Genomic DNA, 23,082 nt, shown 5'->3' with positions numbered 1-23,082 from the left:
GAGGCACCCGCTCCGCAGGAGGGTGTGCTTTCTGGGGCGTTCACCCTGTCTCCTTTGGAGCGTACCGGCCTGTTCTTGTAGAAGGACGTTCTGGCCGAGGTCCGCAGGGTCTGGGAAAAGCCACACTCTGGACTTTTCGTCATTAAGAAAATTGACGCACGGTACAGGCTGCATACTTCGGAAGAGGTGGCCCTGTCATCTTGTCCGCCCTCCTCCTCCACAGTGGTGACCGCGGCCACTTTGCAGTCCAGGCCTGCAGCATCCTCTTCCACGACAGCTACTCAGGTTCTGGGAAAGGAGGATAAGCTCCTTGACTCCCTTGGGAGAAAGATTTTCGCCAACTCGGCCTTGCAGCTCAGACAGGCCAATGCCGAACTGGTGTTAGCGGATGCTAATATGCGGATGTGGAAAGGTCTGTCGGAGTTTGAGGAGTTCATTCCGGTCGAGAAGCTGGAAGACTTCAGAGCGGGATTATCCAACACCAGGATCTTGGCCCAGGATCTCCTGGAGGCTGCGGCTCATTACGTAGACACCTCGGCTCGGGGCCTTATGCTGGGGGTTGATACATCACGGCAGGTGTGGCTGCATGCTACTAAATTCTCGAAAGAGGTACAGGACAAGGTGTTACACCTTCCGTTTGATGGTAAGGAGCTGTTTCATTCTACAACAGATGTAGAGCTGACCCCGACGAAGTATAGCACTCAGACAGCTAAGTCCTTGTCGGTCCTTGTTAAAGCCCCTTTCAAAGAGACCGTTGTCGCAAAGCTGACCCTCCCCTGGCTTTAGGGGCTTCCTAGACCGGAAATCTCACAGAGTGGATACCCCTTTGGGGAATAACCACCGAAGGCAACAACGGACCCGGTTTTTCTCCCGCTCCTCAGCCTCCTCCTCAGGTTCAGATGGCAACACCACAGATAGACCTACAAAATGAGGGTTCTCCGCGCTCGCACGAGACCCCGGTGGGAGGACGCATCGCGTCTCATTGGGAGGCGTGGCAGACCATCACCGAAGACAGATGGGTCTTGTCAGTCGCTTGGGTGGGATTCCGCTTACCCCTATCGCCTCATCCTCCTTTCAACCCTCATTTTCAGCTGTGGGGCTCGCCCTCCCTCAAAGCCGAGGTCCAGAAACTTCTAGACCTCAGAGCTGTCGAACCTGTTCCCCTTGGGGAGCGAGGGGAGGGCTTAAACCCCCGGCTGTTTACGGTGTCCAAACCCAACCAGGCTGGCCTGCGCACCATCCTAGACCTTTCCCAGTTCAATCTTTTCCTACCCCAAGAGAAATTCAAGATGATCACGCCCGGCCAGATACGGTCCTCCTTGCAGATGGCCGATTGGCTCAGCGTAGTGGATCTTCAGGATGCGTACATGCATATTCTGATTTGGAATCCACACAGGAGATATCTCTGTTTCTCTTTGGGAGAGGAGCACTTCCAGTTTCGAGTGCTTCCTTTCGGCCTCAGCTCTGCGCTGCGTGTCTTCACGAAGATGATGTCGGTGATTGCGGCCTATTTTCATCTGCAGGTTATCCATGTGTATCCGTATTTGGACGACTGGCTCTTACGCAGTCCTTGCCCGTTGAAAGCAGCGGGCAATCTTCAGTCACTTCTTCAGCTCCTGTTCCATCTTGGGCTGTCAGTGAACTGGCGGAAATCTTCCATGACGGTCTCGCAGGACTTGATCTTCCTGGGTTTTTGCTGGAACACGATCGACTGCAGAGTGTACCTGACAGGGGACAGAATGGCAGATCTGTTAGCTACGTGTCAGATGTTTGCGCAGTCGGACAGCATGTCGGCCTGGTGGTTCCAGAGGCTTCTGGGCCTCGTGGCCTTGTGCGTGTTGGCTCTTCCTATTGCTCGTCTCAAGATGAGGCGGACTCAGATGGCTCATCGGAGTTCTTGTCGTCAGGCTGTGGAATCGGATTCCAAGCTGATAATGATTTCGGCTTCCCTGAGAGTGGACCTGGAATGGTGGTCATCTCTCAGCAACCTGTCGATGGGTGCAGGGTTTCAGGACCCAGCCCCTACGGTTACGATCACGACGGACTCCTCCCTCCTGCGGTGGGGCGTGGCGTTAGATCCTCTTCAGGTCTCGGATCTCTGGTCGCCTCAGGACAAGCTCCTCCACATAAATCATCTAGAGCTTCTGGCAATCTTCCTAGCGCTCAGGGCGTTCAGACCGATCATAGCCAACAAGGTGGTCCGCATATGCACGGACAATGCGGTGTCGATGTATTACATCAACAAGCAAGGGGGAACCAAGTCTCCCCCTCTCGTGGACCTGTCCGTCCAGATTTGGGAGTGGGCTGTGCTTCATGGTGTTTGGCTGCTTGCAGTGCACATTCCGGGCCAGCTGAATGTCACAGCGGATGCCCTCAGCCGGCAGACAGTGGTCAGCTACGAGTGGGAGTTGAAGACAGAGGTCCTCTCATGGATATTCTTGCGTTAGGGCACACCGCAGGTGGACCTCTTCGCTACGGCATTAAACAAGAAGCTTCCTAAGTATGCCTCTAGAGGGGGGCTGGGAGCCTCCTCTCGATTCCATGGCACAACATGAGAGCTTACGCCTTCCTGCCTCTGCCTCTAGTTCACTGTGCAATTTGGAAGCTGAAGAACTCGGTGAACTGTTCCCTTCTACTCATAGCCCCGTGCTGGCCGGCCAGGTTTTGGTTCTCAGAACTGCAACACCTGTCGGTGTATCCGCCGATCAGGTTACCAGTGACCCCCGATCGTCTTCATCAGGGGGAACAGCAGATGCTGCATCCCTCCCCATAATCGCTCAGCTTGGTGGCATGGTGCCTGAGTTCAATTCTTTAGAACATCTTAACTTGTCTGCGGATAACATGCGTATTATCCAGGCAGCCAGGAAACCCTCGACTAGGTCCCAGTACAGAAGCAAATGGCTCAGGTTCTGTCATTGGCAGTTGGTCCCAAGGGGGGCTACAGTTGACACGTTCTTGTCCTTTGTATCCTTCTTAGCAGAGTCGGGTGTCCATGTTCTGTCATGCAGAACTTAACTTTCAGCGGTTTCCGCTTACCTTTCTACGGACGAATGCTCTTACTCCCTGAGTAACCCAGTGAATAAGAGGCATTTTGCAGGCTTGACACGCCTCTATCCTCCAATTCCTAGTCCGCACCCGTCGTGGGATCTAAATGTGGTCCTGACGGCGTTGTGTCATAAGCCTTTCGAGCCAATGGCCACGGTGGACCTCAAGTACCTGTCCTGGAAAGTGTCCTTTTTGGTCGCCGTTACGTCAGCAAGGCGGGTGAGTGAGCTCCAGGCCTTGTCGGTGGAGCATCCCTTTTTGGTCTTTCACAAGGATAAGGTAGTCCTACAGATGAATCCTGCTTTCCTGCAGTCGATCTCCCTGCCAGTCTTTTTTTCGAACCCTACCTCAGAGGTAGAAAGTGTTCTGCATTGTCTCGATGTCAGAAGGGCTCTTAAGTTCTATCTGGACAGAACTGCTGAGCTTAGGAGTTCTTCTCAACTGTTTGTGACTTTTGGTAACCCTCTGGGTAAGAAGGCGTATAAGGCGACTATTTCTCGGTGGATCGCCGCCTGCATTAACGAGTCTTTCACCGCCCAAGGGCTGAAACCTCCTAAGGGTATTCATGCACACCTGGTGCGCTGCAAGGCAGCCGCGGTTGTTTTTCAGAAATATGTCCCCTGGGAGTCCATCGCTAGGGCAGCTACTTGGGCCTCCACATCTGTTTTTTGTAAGCATTATTGTCTTGACATGAGCTCAAGAGCTGATGCTCAGTTTGGTCAGGCTGTGCTGAAGAACCTTTTTCAGTAAGGAGTATTCCATCCACCCGGAGTTCCTGTTAGGAGTGCTTTGGAATCTGCCATGAGTATGGAGGAAAGGGGACAGGAAGTAGGAGTATAACCAGGTTATTCACCGTAGTGACCACCTTACTCCTAGTCCATAGTCCCCTTTCCTCCATACGCCCGCCCGCCATCCCCTCTAATAAGGTTCCTCTGTTATTGCTAATAGGTCTCTGACCTGGCGATAGAAAAGGACAGATGGCCGATGCGCGGTGCGGAGCCAAGGTGGGCGGGGTTACGGCCGCGTGCCGGGCCCCGCGCAAGAAAGAGAGGAAGGACACATTTTTGAAAAACATTTTTGGATGCTTTTTACAAAGTGCTCCGGTCCCGTCCCACAGGAAAGGGGTCTATGGACTAGGAGTAAGGTGGTCACTACAGTGAGTAACCTGGTTATTGTCCCCCGTTCTAAAAATACTTTGTCCCAGATATCCCTGTTTATTGCTTTGCTGATGCTGGGGGATTTGTAGTTAGCTTGGATCATTCTGATAAAGGAATCTCCGAAACCCATGTGTCACAGGGTACGAAAAAGAATTGACCATTCGACTCGGTCAAACGCTTTCTCAGCGTCCAGTGAGAGCAGAATGGCTGGAGTTTGGGAGATGCCTGTCTTTTCCACTAAATGGATTCTTCTTATATTGTCATAGGTTTGCCTATCTGGAATGAAGACTGACTGGTCTTGGTTAATCAGCTTCAGGAGTACCTGCCATAGTCTGTTAGCTAATATTTTCGTATATATTTTTGATCTAGGTTAATTAATTCAATTGGGCGGAATGACACTGGGAGTTCGGGGTCTTTCCCTGGTTTGTTGAATGCTAGGACCTTTGCTTCGTTCATCGAGGGGGTAATTGTTCCTACCTGTTTGAATCTATTAAATAGGGGTGTTAGAATGAGGGCCAGAATAACAGCGAATATTTTGTAAAAGGTAGCCGTGTAGCCGTCAGGGCCCAGAGCCTTATTTGTGGGAAGTTCTCGAATTGCCTTTTTTACCTCATCTAGATGTATTCCCCATCTAGCCACTGCCTTTCGGGTTCTGATATGCGTGGGAAGTTTATGGTGTCCAGATATGTGTCCTGATCCCTCTCCGCTGAGTTCTCGGTGGCATAGAGAGTTTGGTAAAATTCTCTAAAGGTGTTCCCAATATTGTCTGTACTAGTTTGGATCTCTCCTCTGCTATTTTTGATTCTTTTTACTGTTTGCATGTTTTGTTTAGCTTTCCGCTGTCACGGTAGGAGCTAGTCTGCTTTGTTAGCTTTTGCATAGTCAAATGGTGTTTCTCCACTCTTTTTGTGCAGAGTGTATCTAATTGTTCGTGAACGTGTCAAAGTGCTTTTTTCAGTTTACATGTGGGTTTCTGTGCTATTTCCACCTGGATCTCGCATAGTTTCATTTTGAGATCTAATTCCCATTGCCGTCGCTATTTGTCTCTCCCCACCTTGAGTGCTATGATTTACCCTCTCGTGACTGCTTTGAATGCCTCCCATAGGGTTTCCCTCGAGATTTCCTATGTATCATTTTGATTGAAGTATTCTAGAATGTTTGTTCTAATCTTATTTTCTAGTATGGGGTCTGCTAGTATGTCTGGTGGGAGAGACCAGCGCCATAGCCCATGCCTACGTGGGGCTAGGGATAGTTTCACACATAGGGGAGCATGATCTGATATTGATTTGGTGCCCAGTTCAACATTTGGGATTTTCCCTATGATCCCAGCCACTGCCTTTATGTAGTCAATCCTAGACATAGTGTGGTGTACGTGTGAGAAGTGGGTGTACCCTTTTTGTTTACCCTTTTTCACTTGCCAGATGTCTGCTAGCACAAGTGTTTCCATTTTTCTGCATAGATCTTTTGAGGGGGCTCCCTGGCCCTGCAGTCTAGAGCCTTTTCTGTCTAGGCTCGGGTGCCATGCTAAGTTGAAGTCTCCACCCAATATCACTTCTCCCGTGGCGAAGCCCTCCTGTTTGCCTAGTGTATCGCTCAGAAATCAGTATTGACCCATGTTTGGGGCGTAAACTGACGCAAGTAGTACATTTGCAAACACATAGCTTCCTGTGTTGTCGGCCTGAGTGTTACGTATGTTTATCTCCAGGTATTTATGAAATGCAATCAACATGCCAGCCTTTTTTTCTTTTGCGTTTTATTGGACTATTTGGTCTCAGGTAGCATTTCTCCTGAAGCATTAAAATGTCTAACTTTTTTCTTTGTGCTAAGTGTTCTGGCTTCTTTCTTTTCACAGGGATGTTCAGACCCAGAACGTTGAATATCAGGATTTGTATCCCTCCCATCTTAATTTCAATAGTCTTGCCCCTCCCATATTTAGAATCATGTCTTGGCCTCCGCACTTGTGTGCTCTTCTTGGCATTCCATTGACCCATCTGGTCTCTATCCCCCTCCCACCGCCCCTCCTCTCCCCGCCCCCTTCCCATTAGAATTCCCAACATTTAAGATCTCGGCCCTCTAAAGACTACTACAAAAAGACCCCCTCCGCGCCTAGCCCTCCTATATGACCCAATGGGAAGCGTACCTAGGTCACGGCATAGAGGACCATGCCTGGATGGACATCTGGTCTAGGACACGTACGGCCTCCCCTTGCATCACTAATTGGGAATGCGCTCACAAACTATTGTTGCGCTGGTATTTCCCCCCCTCCGCCTTCACCACTTTCAGCAGGCTTTGGACCCATAATGCTGGCGCCGCTGCGGCTGCCAGATCCTATTTCCATATGTGGTGGACTTGCCCCAAGGTAAGAGTGTTTTGGTCTCAATGCCTCGCTACGATAAAGGACATCACTCAAACGACAATACCACTGGCCGCCAAAGAGGTCCTCCTGGGGATCCCGATCCCAGACGCCTACCCAAGAACAGGCCAGAGGGCAGAGCTGATAACCCAACTCCTGTTAGTGGCCAAAATTACGGTAGCGCACCTGGAACTCCGCAGAGGGCCCCCTGGTGACCCTTTGGTGGATCAAAATCTGGGACATCCTAATAGCTGAAAAGGTCACTGCGCCCAAGGCGGGCCTTCTCCATCGCTTTATGAACATCTGGACACCGCTGTTAGACTATGACCAGAATTATCCAGCCCTGACCCATAAGCCGCGGTGGATCACGAGAGCCCTCCACTCAGCCAGCGAAGACTCAGAGCCGGGCCCGACCCAATGGGACTGAAATATAAGACCCTTCCTGGGACACTAGGGAGGTTATGGGGGTAATCTCATCCTATATACATTCTAAGGGGTTGCAAACAAATGTTGATGTACATGTGCTGTGTTATAAATAAACACATTTAAAAAAATGAAAACTCCATCCCTACTTGCAACCGCCTTGAGGAGGGCCCCAGGGCCTATGGCTTTGGGGGCCTTGTGCCCATCTCACCTGTCCCTCGGTCGACTAAGGGTAAACTTTGTGGGGGTTCCTAAACCCTACTTAGGTTCCATTGTATAACCCTGAGGAAGCCCCCCCTGGCCGCTCCAAACTTGATGGATCATTGATGGTAGTTAGTCTCTATGGGGGCATGTCTCTGTTGCAAGCCCAGAGGTCTTCGGTCGCTAGGTCTTGGGCTTGCCTCCTCTGGAGTTCTTGCAGGTTTTATTCCTTACTGCCCTTTGACAATGGTTTTTTCCCATGTATCGTTTTCCATTCCCACGTTTTTTTCCTTGTCCGGTCCCCTCACAAGTGTCTGTCCGTTAGTCCGTCCTCTTCGTGTATATTCAAAATCTGAAGTCCCTCCTCGCAGGTACACACCCTGTGCTCTATACATTCCCACTTGAATAGGATACCAAAAGGGAAAGTCCATTTGTAGCGTATTTGTTTCGCTGCCAGTTTCTTGACAACTGGGCCCATGTCTCGTCGTTTCTGCAGGGTTGATAGGGCCAGCTCCTGATAGTGTTGTATGTTCGTCCCATTCATTAGAATGTGCCCCATTGTCCTTGCTTTATGGAGCATTCGCTCCTTTAGGGGGTAAGACGTGAGAGCGCCCAGGGCATCTATAGGGCGGGCTCCTGGTTCTCCTGTTTTGCTCTGACCCACGCGTGGATTCTGTCGATCTGGAGCTATGTCTCATCTGCAATTTAAAGTATGTCTTTAAAGACTTGCTGTACCGCTGATTTAAGGTATGTTTCCTCCACCGATCCCACCATGTTCTTGATCCTAATGTTGGATCTGCAGGAGCGGTTCTCCAGATCCTAGCACTGGAGTTCCAAATTTAGTGTGAGGCGGGTCACACGTTCCTTTGTTTCCCCAGTGAGCTGTGCTTCTTCCTCCATGTTTTGGAGCGCTTTCTCCATTATGTCAGATCTCTCTTCAAGGTTGGCTATGTCTGTTTTGATCTCTTGCACCACCTGTTTCATATCTGCCCTTAAAGATTCGAACTTGGTATGTACCGAGGTCATGAATTGCTCCTGAAATTGTTTGAACCATTGTTGAATGTCCTCTTTCGTAGCCATCTCTGCTTGTGCAAGGGTTGGGGCTGTAGCCGGTTGCAGGTCTCCCTGGCCCTTCTTTTTTGAGTGGGTGTTTGAGTCTGCACTCTGCAATTGCAGGAGGTTTGAGTCCTGCTTAGGGGTGGGCGCCTGTGTCAACAGTTATGCAGCTTTCCCTCTTGTCTTGGACATGTGGGCTTCCCTGATATTTCGGCCGCTCCCTGCCGGTTGTGGAGGAGTCCTGTGCGCCTTGGTGACAATTGTTGGGAGTCTTCCCCTCGGGAGGGGAAGTTGTGGAGCCGAGGTGCTGTTTCCCCTAAGGGGGATTGTGATTCAAATTGGCTGTGGGTGTGGATCCTTGGCGTTCTATCTGTCCCACGGGTCTCTGGGCTCCGGGGAGCCTAGATGGTATACTGGTTCTCTCTTCGGGCGGACTTCAGCATTGTTACGATGCTGGCTGTTTTGCTGGGTCTTCAAGGGGGATCCAGCTTCTGCCCAGGTGGATTGTGCTGTGGCAGGTTCTAACGTCCCTTTATGTCTTTTGCTTTCTCTCGGTTGCTGGAAGGCGAGAGACCCGCCAATCTGCTGTGTTTGGATGCTTGCGGGCTGTGCTGTGCCCTCTTTGTTATTGTTGCCCCCTGCTTTATGCCTCTTCATTGATAAATGCAATGAGGGAGTGCCTGCTGTTTAATGACCCTCATGGGGTTCTCCTTGTAAGACAGGGGGTTCCCCTGATGGTTTTCCAGGCCCCAGCATCTAATTTGGTTCCATCAATCCCTTCTGGAACGTGAAGGGTGTCTGGGCTCCTCCACAGAGGAGATACGGCAGACTGGTTGCCTTTTCCCAGGTTATGGAGCGCTGTTGGGGCACGGAGGGGGTGCTGCCGAGGCTGGTGGCCACTTGGTGCAGTACCTTATCTGGTCAGCGGCTTCCCCGCTGTGGCTCCTTCCATCTCCCGCCACTCGTCAGCTTCTCTCGATGTCTCTGGTACGCAGATTTCTCCCCTCTTACTGAGGTCGCTCCCGGTCTCCGAAATTCCAAGTGGGCTCCTTCTTACGCTGCTTGGGTTTTCTCCTGCTGCTTCTTTCTCCGAATGTCAGAGAGTCCGCTGTCGTTCCCCAAATGCGGAGAGGCTGTCCCGCCTCACCTCGGTTTGTCTCCTCCGCCGTTTGTATCCCTCGCGTTGGCGACCTGCATCGGACCATGATTCCACTCTCCTCACCGAGGGCACCCCCCTCAGTGCTTCTTCTTTCCTGAAGTGGACGCTCACCTCTAATGTGGCAGGGTGTTGTGGCAGGGGGAGACACCACTGATGCTGATGATTTCCCGCTGCTTGGTTCGCGCCTGTGTGGTGCTCCGCCTCGGATATTGAGAATGCTCCTGTACGTTGGGAGCTGAAAGATCTCTCCCTTGGGGCGCCCTTCGTATTATAAATGTTCCAACGGGGAGCATGCCATGGATTTCTCAGATACTTTGCTTCATTGTCCTTCTTTATTACTGCGGCCCGGTAGGAGAGACGACTACGCACGTCCTCTCACCATGGGAGCCATCGTGGAATCCCTCTCCCATTTATCTTGAGCAGCCGTGCATTAATAACACTATTCTGCTTGATTGTATGTTCAGGAATTACTTCAATTATGTTCTTTTTCCTAGATAGGCACATGGTAAGGTGACCTTTTCGACCCCTGTTAATAGTTCTTCTGTGCTAGACGTCATCACCAGAGGAAAGGGTCATGTGAGTCTCACTGTATACACAGCATGGGACCTAATCTATCAATATATACATTTTCCAGAAGCGCATGCACTTCTGAAATGTTCCCTAACTTCACAGGATGCACAATATATCTATTCTCACCCCCCACTACTAACAAATTATAGGGGCCATGATTTACTCTAATTCCCTTTATAGAATCACTTCCCACAAGATTACTTCCCTTTTAGATAATACACACATACAGATTTCTTTTGGCTGAATCACAGACAGGTGGGCACCCCATTTTAAGGTTGCTTCAAATTCTCCCTCTCCAGGAACACGTGGGCATCAGCCAGTAAGATAGGCTCCATTTTTCTAAGCAGCCTGTCGGCTTTCTCTTCCTGGGACTTTAACTCCTTCAAGGCTTTGCTTTCAGGGCCCTGGTGATAATCCAAAATGGGTCCAAAAAGAGATCAATCTATTCCATCTCCTTCTGGTTGTTATCAATCCTCCTTTCTCTCCTTCCCCATCAGTCAGCGAGTGAGTGTGTCAGTGTCTCTCCCTCAATGAGTGCATGTTGAATCTTACATAGAACAGTAACTCCACCTTTTTGAGGTGTATATACTTTCACCAGTTTAATATTGGAAAATGTATGTGATTGGACAGTGTTCCAAAAGTAGACATACCCCTCAAAAGTCCTTGGGCATATTAATGAAGGAGGCAGTCTGATGGGAGTAACTTCTAAATTGAGTTTATCTCCCATTTAATGCAATGTCATCTCAGGGATTTCTTTCATTAAAATGCATCCCATTCTGAAAAAGTAAATTTCATCTACGTGACCACTTTAATAATCAGCTCCCCAGGTTTCTCTCTCTGGAATTAATTGATGCAATTGTCATCACAATAGCACACATAATTACTTGGTTATAGATTTTTTCCATTTAACTCACTTCTACATGTATATTCAACTTATTTTCCCATCTCAGAGTAATGCGCGCCCCTCCCTGTGGATGCTAGAATATATAATTGCCTGCCATTTCGAAGCCTCAAAATTCAAATTCACCTAATTTGCATAGTTAAAACTCAAACTAGAAAAATCGTTTTAGAAGCCCTAAATAGATTATCTTAAACGGAACACTTTACAAAAGAATTAGATTTCTTTGAGGTTCTGTTCAAGAATTATGGCCAAAATAGCGAATACCATGTTCCATTTTTTAGTATACAAAATATCACTTAGCAACTTTGTTTTTTCTGCCTGGTATCTGTTGTCCATGCTGTTCATGCAGAGCAGCAAGGTATTTATGACCGGGGCCTGGACATGATAACATCCCTTGTAGTTTACACTTCCTGCAGGTTTTATGACTTCTCTCCTGCCCCCTCTGAGAGTTCCCAGGTCTGTTAGATTTTCAGATAAACTTTATTTTTCCAAGGATCAAGATTCCTTCTTTCAAAAGAGGACTGGGAGATCAGATTAGGCACTACAGATCTGCTGAGCACCATTAGTTCGTTATCTTAAACCCACCAGAGGCAGATGCATCCCATAAATGCTGGCTTAGGATTTAAGATCAGGTCCCACACACCAGTTTATCTCAGTGAGAAAGCATGGTATCTGTTTTCACAACCCATTTTGGGGGAGGTGGCCTGAGCAGAATACACAAGTCAAGAGTTTGGTTCTGGCTTCCTTTATTGGGGACCCATTCACACTTTCAGCTTTTAAAAGATACATTTTCCTGCCCCCTCTGATTTTACATTTTCCCCAAAAACACATCAGTTTAAAATATTTGTTTTTCCTTTCTTGAAACTGTGTTTCTCTTTCTCCTTAGGTAAAGCAGTTCCCTATTTTAACAAAAATTGCAGGTTATTTTCTGGTACTTGGAATGTTCATCTCAGGCCTTGTCAGTTAGAGTTTTGAGTGGTTGCAAAACATTGCGCATTTTGTTTGCATGTGTGTTACCCACCTGCTGTGCGCAGGCTGCAGCTTAAATATTGTTTTTAAAATGACGCCTTGCACTGCATCTTTTCGGAAGAATCACACTTCCCTACAAATCTCCCCCATCCTCTTACTCCTTGCGTCCGCAAAATGGGAAGGACAAGGGAGTTGACCTAAATGTTTAGATTTTTAGTTTGTTTCAGGTTAATCCTAGAGTTGTCTTCTGACGGTGTCATCTTCTGCTCGAGGCACGATAAACGTCTTCTTTTCCAACCGGATCTTCTACACTCTCCGTTGTTTTTTTTCTGGTTCTGGTCCCCTTTCCTGGTCCACAATTCCTGGAAAGAATTCTTAATTAGTTGTCTACAGAAAGGGATAGAAGGTATGGTTTATGGACACATATGGAATTTTTACATTACTTGATACTAATATTTTGATCCATTCATTCTCTCCCTCTCTAAGTTGACTAGTTATCCAATAATTTTCCTGATTATTCCTTTTTCTGATCTTTCGGTTTCAGTCTTCTTCATTTTCTTCAAGGCCAACTTCAGATGGCTCCTCAATCGTTCTCAAAGCTGGTCTAGGGTGACAGTTTTTCTGTTGATTAATGTGGGACAATTTTTCCTCAACCAGATATAATTTTGAGATTTGGATCTTATAGGCAACAAGAGAAATGCTATCGATAATCACAAAATCCCCTCACCATAAAATGTAAAAACTTCTTCGAATGGATTGTGCCCTTCAACGTATTCCTCATCTTAGATGTATTCCATCCAGCTTCAGCTGCTTCGGAAATGTTTTCCTTGGCAGAGGGCGCCATGCTTCGATGTTGTCGAGTCGAGGTCCCTCGGAGGCCTCCGTCGAGGGTGACGTCATCGGGTATACAAGTAGCATGCGCGGCGCCCGTTGACCTCAGTTCTGTTTTTCCGTAGTACGTGTTGCTTCGGAGACTCGGTGCTCCTCGAGTAGGTCTGTGACGCATTTACTGAAGATATTCGATATGTCCTTGTCGTCGACCCCGACTACCCCGCATTCGGGGTTCAAAAAGTGTAAATCCTGCGGTTTGAAAATTTCCATCACGGACCTGCACCGAGAATGTCTGTGGTGCCTTGGTGAAGGCCACGACATGGAGGCCTGTACGAAGTGTCAGGCAATGACGGGGAAGGCCTTACGAGAGAGGAAGGGAAAACTGAAGGTAGGTCGAAAAACCGACCGAAAAGCCTCTAGCGTCGAGTCGAGGTCCCGTGAGGAGAAATCTCCTCGAAGCGAAAGGCAAAAGCGTCAGTCTAAGTCCCGAAGTGGTTCACGCCACTCTTCGTCTTCGACAAAAAAGTCCAAGAAAAGACACCACCGGTCCCTTTCTGCCTCGTCGAATCCCCCAAAAGAATCAAATGCCCCAAAAAACATTCTTCCTCCGAAGAATGGGAAGCATTTAGAATAAAAATGACATAGGTGTTTGAAAAGGCTAGGCCTCGGTCTGCGCCTTCTTCGGAAACCGGCCGGGAGCGTCGCCGTCCCGAAACTTGCACACCCTCGAGCCCGGGTGATCAAAGGAGAAAGGATCGGGAACCCTCCAGGATGTGGAGGGAAAAAGACCGACACACCAGACACACCTCGAAGGGTAAGCCTTTGAAGAGCGCCTCGACGCCCTCGAAGCCAGCTCCGTCGACGACCACTATTTCGTCTGCACCATCGACGCCTTTGTCAACGTCGAACCCGAAGCCCTCGGCGCCAAATATTCCAAAGGCTCCAATTCAGCCAGAAGCTGTCAAAATAACAGCAAAAGAAAAGGCTGCAAAGGCTGTAATGCCTTCAGGGTCCACTGATACACCTCTCTCAGAAAAGGTTTTTTAAACTTCTTCCAAGAATATTTCAAATCCTTAACTTCAATTTTTGAAGAGCAGGAGAGGTCTGATGAGGAGAATGTTCCTTTTGGACTGGAATATGGCACCCCAAATGTCCCAGAATGCCTTATTTCTGAGGAAAGCAGGATGAGGGATCTGGTGGAAACCTTGCATAATGCAAGTGGAATAGATAATTCACCTGAAACAGATTTTGGCAGGCCAGAACCAGGGGAACATGCCAGTCCCTTATACAGGCAGCTAATGACATAGGTGGTCAAATATTTAGGATGGGCTAGACCACCAACACAGTTCATCCAGGATGATCTGCCCGATATATTGGATCATGATCCCACCGAAGATCCGATTTTACCCTTCCAGGTAGCCTTACAAAATAGGGTAGCCAAAAATTGGGAGAGTAGCGACCCCGGCTATCTGTCCAAACACCCTACTCCCGAGAGTCTGGTGGTCCAGGCAGCCACAGCTTCAAATAAGGTGGCATACCCTTTCCATCCCTAGGGATAGGGACGACAAGCGTGTGGAGGGTTGGGCACGCAAGGTATTTTCAGCTGGGAATATGGCATTAAAATCAGCCAACTCCACATGTGCCTTGGCAAAATGTTCGTGCACTCTGTGGTAGTGCATTGCAATGGCGGTGGAGCACATACCAGAAGAGGATGAAAGGGAAGGATTCCTAGCCATTGTTAAAGATGGAAAGGAGGCCATGCAGGAATCCCCTCAGTCTGGATTGGACACTGCAGATAGTGTGAGCAGGTCCATGTGCACTAGCACAGTAATGCGCAGATTTGCGTAGTTGCAAAAGTCGGGTTTCGCACCAGACGTGCAAAACCGTCTTTTGAACATGCCCTTTGACGGGTCTCACCTTTTTGACAACAAGGCTGACGAGAGCCTTAAGAGGTTGCAGACCTCAAAAGCGGCTGCCAAGTCTTTAGGAGCTGCTACTAGGCAACCTCAGCCTTTTTGTGCATCAAGACAATCTTGGAGGGGACGATCCTATCGTTACTACTCCTCATATGGAAAGGCGAGAAGAATGGCCAGTCAAAGAGGCCAGAAAAAGGCCACTCGTGGTAGACGAGGAAAACGTGCAAAGCCAGTCCCAGCTGCAGCCTCTTTACCATCAGAGGCCGCAGCAACTGCCACAGAACCACTTTGAGGACTTGCCTCACAAGACACCTGTGGGAGGCAGGCTGTCACAGCATCTGCAAGAATGGCGAGCCATTACTTCAGATGTTTGGGCTCTAGAAATAGTAGGCCAAGGTTACTGCCTTCCTTTTCTAACGCAACCTCAAAGCAATCCACCAGAGAGACACTCTTTGAGGTTTCCAGACCCGCTCCTAAAGCAGGAAGTCTTAACCCTGCTGGAGAAAGGTGTTATAGAACCAGTACCTGTAGCGGAGAGGAACAAGGGATGGTACTCCCCATTATTTTTTGATTCCCAAAAAGGACGGAGGACTGAGACCCATCTTGGACTTAAGAGGCTTGAACAAGCTCCTCAGGAAGGACACGTTCAAGATGGTCACTCTTTCTTAGATCCTTCAGGCCCTTCAGCTTCAGGATTGGTTGGTGTCATTGGACCTCCAGGATGCTTATTTTCATGTGCCAATTCATCTCAAGCACAGAAAATACCTGAGGTTCGTAGTTGGCGACTCACACTGTCAGTTTTGAGTCCTGCCATTCGGGTTGACCTTCGCCCGAGGGTCTTCACCAAGTTAATGGTAGTGGTGGCAGCGCACCTCAGGAGAGGGGGGATTCACATCTACCCCTAACTGGACGATTGGTTGATCAGGGCACGTTCTGCCGAACAAGCCTTGGATCATCTGAAAGTCATCTCCCACTTCCTCCACAGACTGGGCTTTTCCCTCAATTTCAAGAATTCACAAATGACACCTTCCCAACAGCTCCAGTACATAGGGGCTGTATTAGACACATCCTTGGGAAAGAGCTCGCCTCACAAGTCGAGGGCTCAAGGCATTCTTCAGATGGTTTCCAAATTCCAAAATGCCCAAAATCTCCAGGCCTACGACTTCTTAAGGTTGCTCGGCCTCATGGCATCCTGCTTTTTCCTAGTGCCAGAGGCACGCCTGAGGATGAGATCCCTTCAATTGGCTCTAAAGACTCAACGGTATCAGTTCTCAGGTCAAATGACAGATATCCTTCAGATTCCGAACAAGGTTCGGCAGGATCTTCTGTGGTGGACTTTCACAGAGAACATCCTAAAAGGAGAACATTTTTGGCAACCATGGCTGGAGATTAGAGTAGTGATAATCAGCAGTCGTTGGTCTCCATCAGAGTCCAAACTACACATCAATCTTTTAGAGCTGAGAGCAATCAGACTAGCGCTGAAGGCTTTTCTGCCATCTACCAAGGAAAAAATGTCCTGATAATGAAAGACAACACAGTGGCCGTGCATTATCTAAACAAAAGAGGATGTGTAGGGTCACTACTGTGCAGAGAGGCAATGCGGCTCTGGTATTGGGCAATTCAAGAAGGAATCTCCTTAACGGCAGTTCATCTAGGGGAGGATAATATGACAGCGGACTCTGAGCAGGCAGAGCACTGTGTCCCACGAGTGGGAACTGGCTCAGGAAGTCATTCAGGAGATCTTCACCCTTTTGGGAACCCCACAAGTAGACTTGTTTGCAACCGGAATCAACCGGAAGTGCAAAAAGTATTGTTCAAGGGAATTTCCCCTGAGAGGAGCCCTAGGGGACGTGTTTGTAGTAGAGTGGAACTTCCCACTACTATACGCGTTCCCTCCGATTCCCGTCATTCCTCAGGTCATCAGGAGATTGAGATGGTTCGGAAACCGCATGATCGTAATTGCCCTTGATTGGGCCAGAAGAACGTGGAACCCGGACCTTCTAGACATGTCCATCTGCCCTCCGTTACGTCTTCCTCAGAGAGAGGACCTTCTCTCACAAATGGAGGGCCAGGTTCTCCATCCAGAGGTCAAGACTCTGAACCTTCATGCTTGGTAACTGAAAGGCTGAGATACAAGGATTGGGACCTTCCAGATGACGTCATGGAGGTGTTGCTTTCGGCAAGAAGGCCAGCAACAAAATCTCTATACCGTTGCTGTTGGAAAAGGTTTTGCAGCTGGTCCAGAGAAAATAATGTTGATCCTTTTCTATGTTCTATCCCGGAAGTGTTGTCCTTTCTCTTGTCCCTGGCACATATAGGCCTAAATGTTGGGACCATTAAAGGTTATCTTGCAGCGCTTTCCATTTTCAAGCGCTCTTCAGAAGAATGTTCCTACTTTAAAATTCCTTTGGTAATACAATTCTCAAAGGGACTCACCAATGTGTTCCCTCCTTACCCTTTCCAAGTCCCAGTTTGGGACCTTAACCTGGTTTTAAAGTTTTTAATGTGTGACCCTTTTGAACCCTTGCACACTTGTCCATTAAGGTTGTTAACATTGAAAACAGCTTCCCTGGTTGCTTTAACATCTGCAAGAAGAGTGAGCGAATTGCAGGCTCTGTCTTCTGGGCCACCCTATACTGTGTTCCACAGGGACAGAGTGTCATGAACCGTCGTCTACATGCTTTCTGGACCTCCTGGTCCCTGACTCACAGTGGATTGCATGCAGTTATCCTTCCAACATGGCCGCCCGGAACAGAATACTCTGGATCGGTCTATGCGTTCCACGCTGCTCATCCTACAAAAGGGACACGCCCCCGCGGCTCTGCGCGTCTCAACGCTACCGCTACCTGTAGTCGGACGTGCTTAGCCAGAGTTCGATCGGGGCTCTCGCTTGATTCCTTGTTCCCCGTCCCTTGAATTCCCTCCTGTTCCCTTTCCTCCCAATCTCCTGGAAAACCGCGCTCGATTCACGGTCTTCCGTGCCTCCGAGCATACCTTAATTACTTCCTGGAATTACCCTGGACTTGTAGAACGCTCCTGGAAACTGAACCGCTACTCTCACGCTGGACGCCGAAGACTGGCGTTCGGGACTATACAAATCCCGGAACGTAAAGAAGAAGAAATCCCAGAAGGTCACAAGTACACAACAGAAACAGGTGAGAAGGGGAGAGACGTGTGAGGGTTTTGAGTGAGGGTATTGAGGGTTAAACCCTCATTTTTGCCTAAGGTTGTGTGTGATTTTCATTTAAATCAGAAAATGATTCTGCCCGCATTCTACCCTCCACCTCATCCCAGTAAGGAGGAGGAAAGATTGCACAGGCTGGATCCGAGAAGAGCTCTAAGCTTTTACATTTCTAGGCTTTCCAAGGTTAGAGTGGATGATCATCTTTTTCATTGGCTAAACTGGAAGGAAATTGGGTCAATCTGTGTCAAAACAGACCATATCACATTGGATTGTGCTTTGGATTTCAGAATGCTACAGATTGACGGGCAAAGACCCACCAGAAGGCTTAAGGGCCCATTCCACCAGAGGCATAGCCTCTTCAACAGCCCTTCAAAGAGGTGCTCCCATAATATCTATTTGTGAAGCAGCAACTTTGTCATCGCTGCACACTTTTTTCTAGATTCTATAGTCTGCATGCTTCCCAGTCTAAAGAGCCTGCTTTCGGTAAAGCAGTGCTATATTCGGCCATATAATAATAATATAAAAAATCTACTCCCTCCTCCAGAGAGCTTTCTACACTGCTTTGGGAGTCTATCTAAGATGAGGAATACGTTGGAGGACACAATCCATTCGAAGAACAAGTTACTTACCAACTGGTAACGTTCTTTCGACTGGATGTTCCTCCAACATATTCCTCATCGCCCTCCCATCCTACCCCTCTGTAGATTTTCCAGGTTATTGCCACTTCAACTCTCGCAAGGCTGACACCTGGCTACCTACACTATCCATACAACAGAGCAAGAGGAGGAAAAACAGAACTGAGGGCAACAGGCGCCGCGCGTGCTACTTGTATACCCGATGATGTCACCCTCGACTGAGGCCTCCGAGGGATCTCGACTCGACGCACAGCGCCCTCTGCCAAGGAAAACATTTCTGAAGCAGCTGAAGCTGGATGGAATATATCTAAGATGAGGAATACGTTGAAGGAACATCCAGTCGAAAGAATGTTACCAGTTGGTAAGTAACTTGTTCTTCTCATGGGCTTGGTTTCTCTAAAAATAATAATGATAAACATGGTCACCTACCTCATGCTCCAGTTTTGTTGTTTTGAGGTTGTAATACATACTCATCCCTTCTGCAGAGGTCTCTAGATTGGGTTGGGCATATGCAAAAGCATGCTTTGGATGCTTCCTCAAGTTCTCAATGTATTCAGGAGTAGTTGAGGCATTTATCAACGTCTGTTCTGGAGTTCGGTAAAGCTGATGTTGAGGTAATACAATTTTTCATCACGTCATTAATTCAAATGGAGACATCTTGATGGCAGAAAAAGGGGTAGATCGAATGGCCATCAGGACAAGCGGCAATCAGATGTCGCAACTTGGTCCTGAATCAACCACAAATTTATTGAAGAAATTCACAATTATTTTGTTGCATGTTTTCACACCCTTGCTTGCCACTGGGTGCGATGTGGAATATTCTTTGTACTCCTAAAATTTCCCCCATCTTTGTCATCCCCTCCCTGGAAAAATTACTACCTCTATCAGACCGTATCCTTTGTGGAAGACCGAATCGAGAAACAATGTGTATAATCATCAAAGTGGCAGCTGTCTTTGCACTACAATTTGGGGCAGGAAGGCATTCAATCCACTTTGTGAAGAGGCATGTCACCGTCAACATGTATTTGTTTGTTCTGGAAGAACGGGTTACTTGCCCGATGAAGTCTACTTGCAAATCAGACCATGGTAACGTCATTCCTCTTTTCTGCAAAGGAGCTCTGTTTATGGGAGAACTTGGTTGGAACTGAGAACACAAGAAATACCCTTTTAAATATGTGTTGAGATCCTGGGGCATGTGTGGCCAGTAAGCGACTTCTTGCAGTATCTCAAGGGTCTTTTGAAATCACCTGTGACCGGCAGATGTCCAGCCATAGGGGGATGAGGATTGCTGAATCATGGACATGGTTCAGCATCAGACTTCCGAAGAACGTTGGGACCACCCATTGGTCATACCCATATTGGGGTTTGCTCACCAACAGCTTGTCTTGTATCTTAAACATATTCTGTAATTTTTTATCAGAATATGAAGATCTTCCTTTCCTTTATAGGCTGATTCTGCCAGAGGAAATCTGACTGGATCTCCTAAGTATTTATAGCATTTCCCAATACTAGGATCCTCTTTTTGAGAAGTGATCAAGTGTGCATCAGTAGCATCTCTGCTCCATTGAGCAGCATTAAGTTCACTGTCAGTGTGAGTTTGTGATCTGGTCACTGCTGTCACCTACATTTCTCCCAGGTGGTGTTCCATATCTATGAAGTCCCCCTGTAGAACAAAAGAAAAATTGTGAAATGTGGACAGCTAAGAACGCGCCAAACTGGATTGATTTTTAAAAAGTGAGTCACTTGTTTTTGCAGTAAAAAGTACATTTAAAGTTTATTTCCAATACTGTTCATCTTTGTACAGAGTTATGTTTATACAGATTTCCTTTGTTCCCTGGTCCTGTACAAGTGTTTCACTAGTAATTAGAGTACTGGCTCATCAGGAGGAAAATAGTGGATGATTTGGGACCTAATACTGTTAATGCAGTTCTAATTTAAAAATAATTTTCTTAAATGATTTCAAAAGGTGCATAATTGTTTCTAAAAAGTAGGAGAAAATAGGATACAGGAAAGAATGCGCTTTTAGGCTTTAATTTTAGCCAATGATGAGTCGTCTCATGTAAGGGCTCAGCTTTTGTTTATTTGAGTCTGTTCTGCTTGTCAGTTTTGGAGGATCTGTTAAGTAAAGTGTGGCAAATTCAGTGCATTTTTTCTGTCCTTGTTACAATATCTGGGGTTAATATTAAAGTCAGTCCCCATATGTTATAAAGCACAATATAAATTTGCCTTGTGTACCGATTCATTTAAAGTGGCTGGCTCTAATAATGCTTATGTGTGTTAAAGCACAAAGTTATTCATGAGGCAAACAGTTTTCTATGTTGTCCTTGGGAGTTCATGATATGGATTACATGTGGTCCAACAATTTTCAGCTGCATTGATTATGTCAAAAACAGAGGCGCTTCGTATTGTAGAAAATAACACAAAGCTACTTGGTTGGCTTAATATAAAAAAACAGCAGCTTAGTATTTGCAGACAGTAACATAAAGCTATGTGGTTGGCTTTGTGTAAAGAGACCAGCAGCTTACCTTTTGAAAGCAAGGTGAGAAAGTGAAAGAGCTCCTGTTTTGGCCAATTGATCAGCCAAGTCATTTCCAGTGTTATCAGGACCCTCTATCTTGGAGTAACCTTTGATCTTTTGCCAATAGGTGGTCATTTCATTAGACACTACCAGATCCTCAATAGTCTGAATCAATCTACCATGTTTTAACACTTTAATATTTGCACAAAGCATGCCTCTGTTTCTCCAATTCATCAGATGTTCCACAAACCCATCTCGCACATACTGAGACTCTGTCATAATCCCCCAGTTCTGTGAGCTGATGGTTTTGTGCAGTATGGACGGCTTGATAAATAGCCATAAGTTCTGCCACCTGACAACTTCGGGGACCTATTATGTAACCAGCAGAGGGATCGGGAAGATCATTTCCCCAGGCGTTCCAGTACAAGCAACCAATTCTTTCTCCCCGTCTTTTGTAATATGGTAGAAACCCCCATCCACATAAACTGTGGTTATCCCCTGACAAGTGCTTTCTTTATATACCTTGTGCGGGGATGCCAGGTATAACTATAGGTAATTAGACTTTGATCCTCTAGACAGTGTTCTTCAGCACAATCATGTAAGTCTGCCAATCCTTGAGCTAGAGGGCTCTTCTTATTTTGTCCGTACCTGGCCTCCACAGGAAAGCTCTGCATTCACAGAATCCAGAAGTGATTCTTGAATTAGACACATTCCCAGCCCGTATTCTATCACTTTGTAGACATTGTAACGATAGGGGGGGGGTCTCTACTATGATGTGCCCCCCCTTGATAAATGGGCGGTAGTTTTTCAATGCCCAAACTAACCAGTCTCTAAGAAAAACATTATTCTTGATGGGGTAAGCCAGACAAGGAACTTGTGACAGGCTTCTTTTCAATTGCTTCACTGCCTCGGATTGTGTTCCCCCCCCACTTGCACTTCACCTGGCCTTCAATAAGCAGACCAAAGGTTGAGTGATCTCTGCATAATCCTCATTTATTTTTTTACTATAATTCATCAGTCCAAGGAGGCTTCTTATCTCACGCAGAGTTGTGCGGTTCTTTAATTGGAGTAAAGCCTCTACCTTCTTTTTCTGGGGATTGAGGCCCTCAGCTGTAATTTCATGTCCCAGAAAGTTAATTCTGGTTTTGCAGCACTGTGCTTTCTAGAAAGATAAATTTACATCAGCTTTTTGGAACTGGGTAAGAACATATCTGATTTCTGACAGATATTTTTGCACAGTTTAACTTTTTATCAACAGATCGTCCTAGGCCAAGTTTCCTCTTTCACTCAGATCAGGCATGGCTTTGTGGAGGAAAATTAGGAAATTAAAATTGTATCTAATCCCCATGCCTGGCACTGCAGTTTTATAGCAACGAGGCCCGGTAACCTGCCATGTTTAAATAACGTTTTCTGCTTATGCAACATAGAGACTGTAGAATGTACTGTGCATGTCTATGCAACGAAAGCCTCCTGCTTAGCTTGTTGGAATGCTCACTTTCTCATCTCTCGCTCCTGACGTGTTTCCCTTTTGGCATATGCAAGCAAGCTCTAGGCTCTCGTTTTCTTAAGAAAAGCAGCACAGGGGAGCGGAAGTAGTCACATTGCTAATGCTCTCACTTGCCTCAAAGCGTATGGGAATCTTTGAGGAGTGTAGGCTCCTTGACCAACTGAGTTACGACAGGGTGACCTCACTAATAACACTGGCTTACATGAAAGAGCACAGCTGGTGTCAATGGCAGATATAAAGAGGTTTTGTTCTTTGCTAGCAGGATGAATTTAGTGTGCCACCTTGGCCAGTTGGGGTTCACCCCTAACATCGTAAAGCTTGAGCCCTTGTGGGTATAAAGGTCGGGGGTTTCGGAGGGAAGGGGATGGTCAGAACTGTGTGTCTCGTGTTGCTGTTGGGTTTGTGCTTTCACTGCTTTCTACTAATAAAGTTATCACCAATCCACTGGAGTCGCAAGTGATCCTTTTTGACAAGATTGGTGCCGTAAAACATGTATTACGGCTGCTCGGCGGCCAGGTCCGGGGACTGGCGGGCCTACTTCCCGGTGGTCCCTTTCGACCCAAGAGAGACGATTTAATCAGAGGGGCGAACGGGCTGGTGCGCCCAGAGGCCGAAGGAGGGAGGCCGGAGCAGGCGCGGACGAATGAGCAGATTGGA

Source organism: Ambystoma mexicanum, chromosome 7p (genome assembly GCF_040938575.1).
Source record: "Ambystoma mexicanum isolate Mex_15411 chromosome 7p, UKY_AmexF1_1, whole genome shotgun sequence".
NCBI classification, from domain to species: Eukaryota; Metazoa; Chordata; class Amphibia; order Caudata; family Ambystomatidae; genus Ambystoma; species Ambystoma mexicanum.
Note: the sequence above shows the minus strand (reverse complement) of the source record.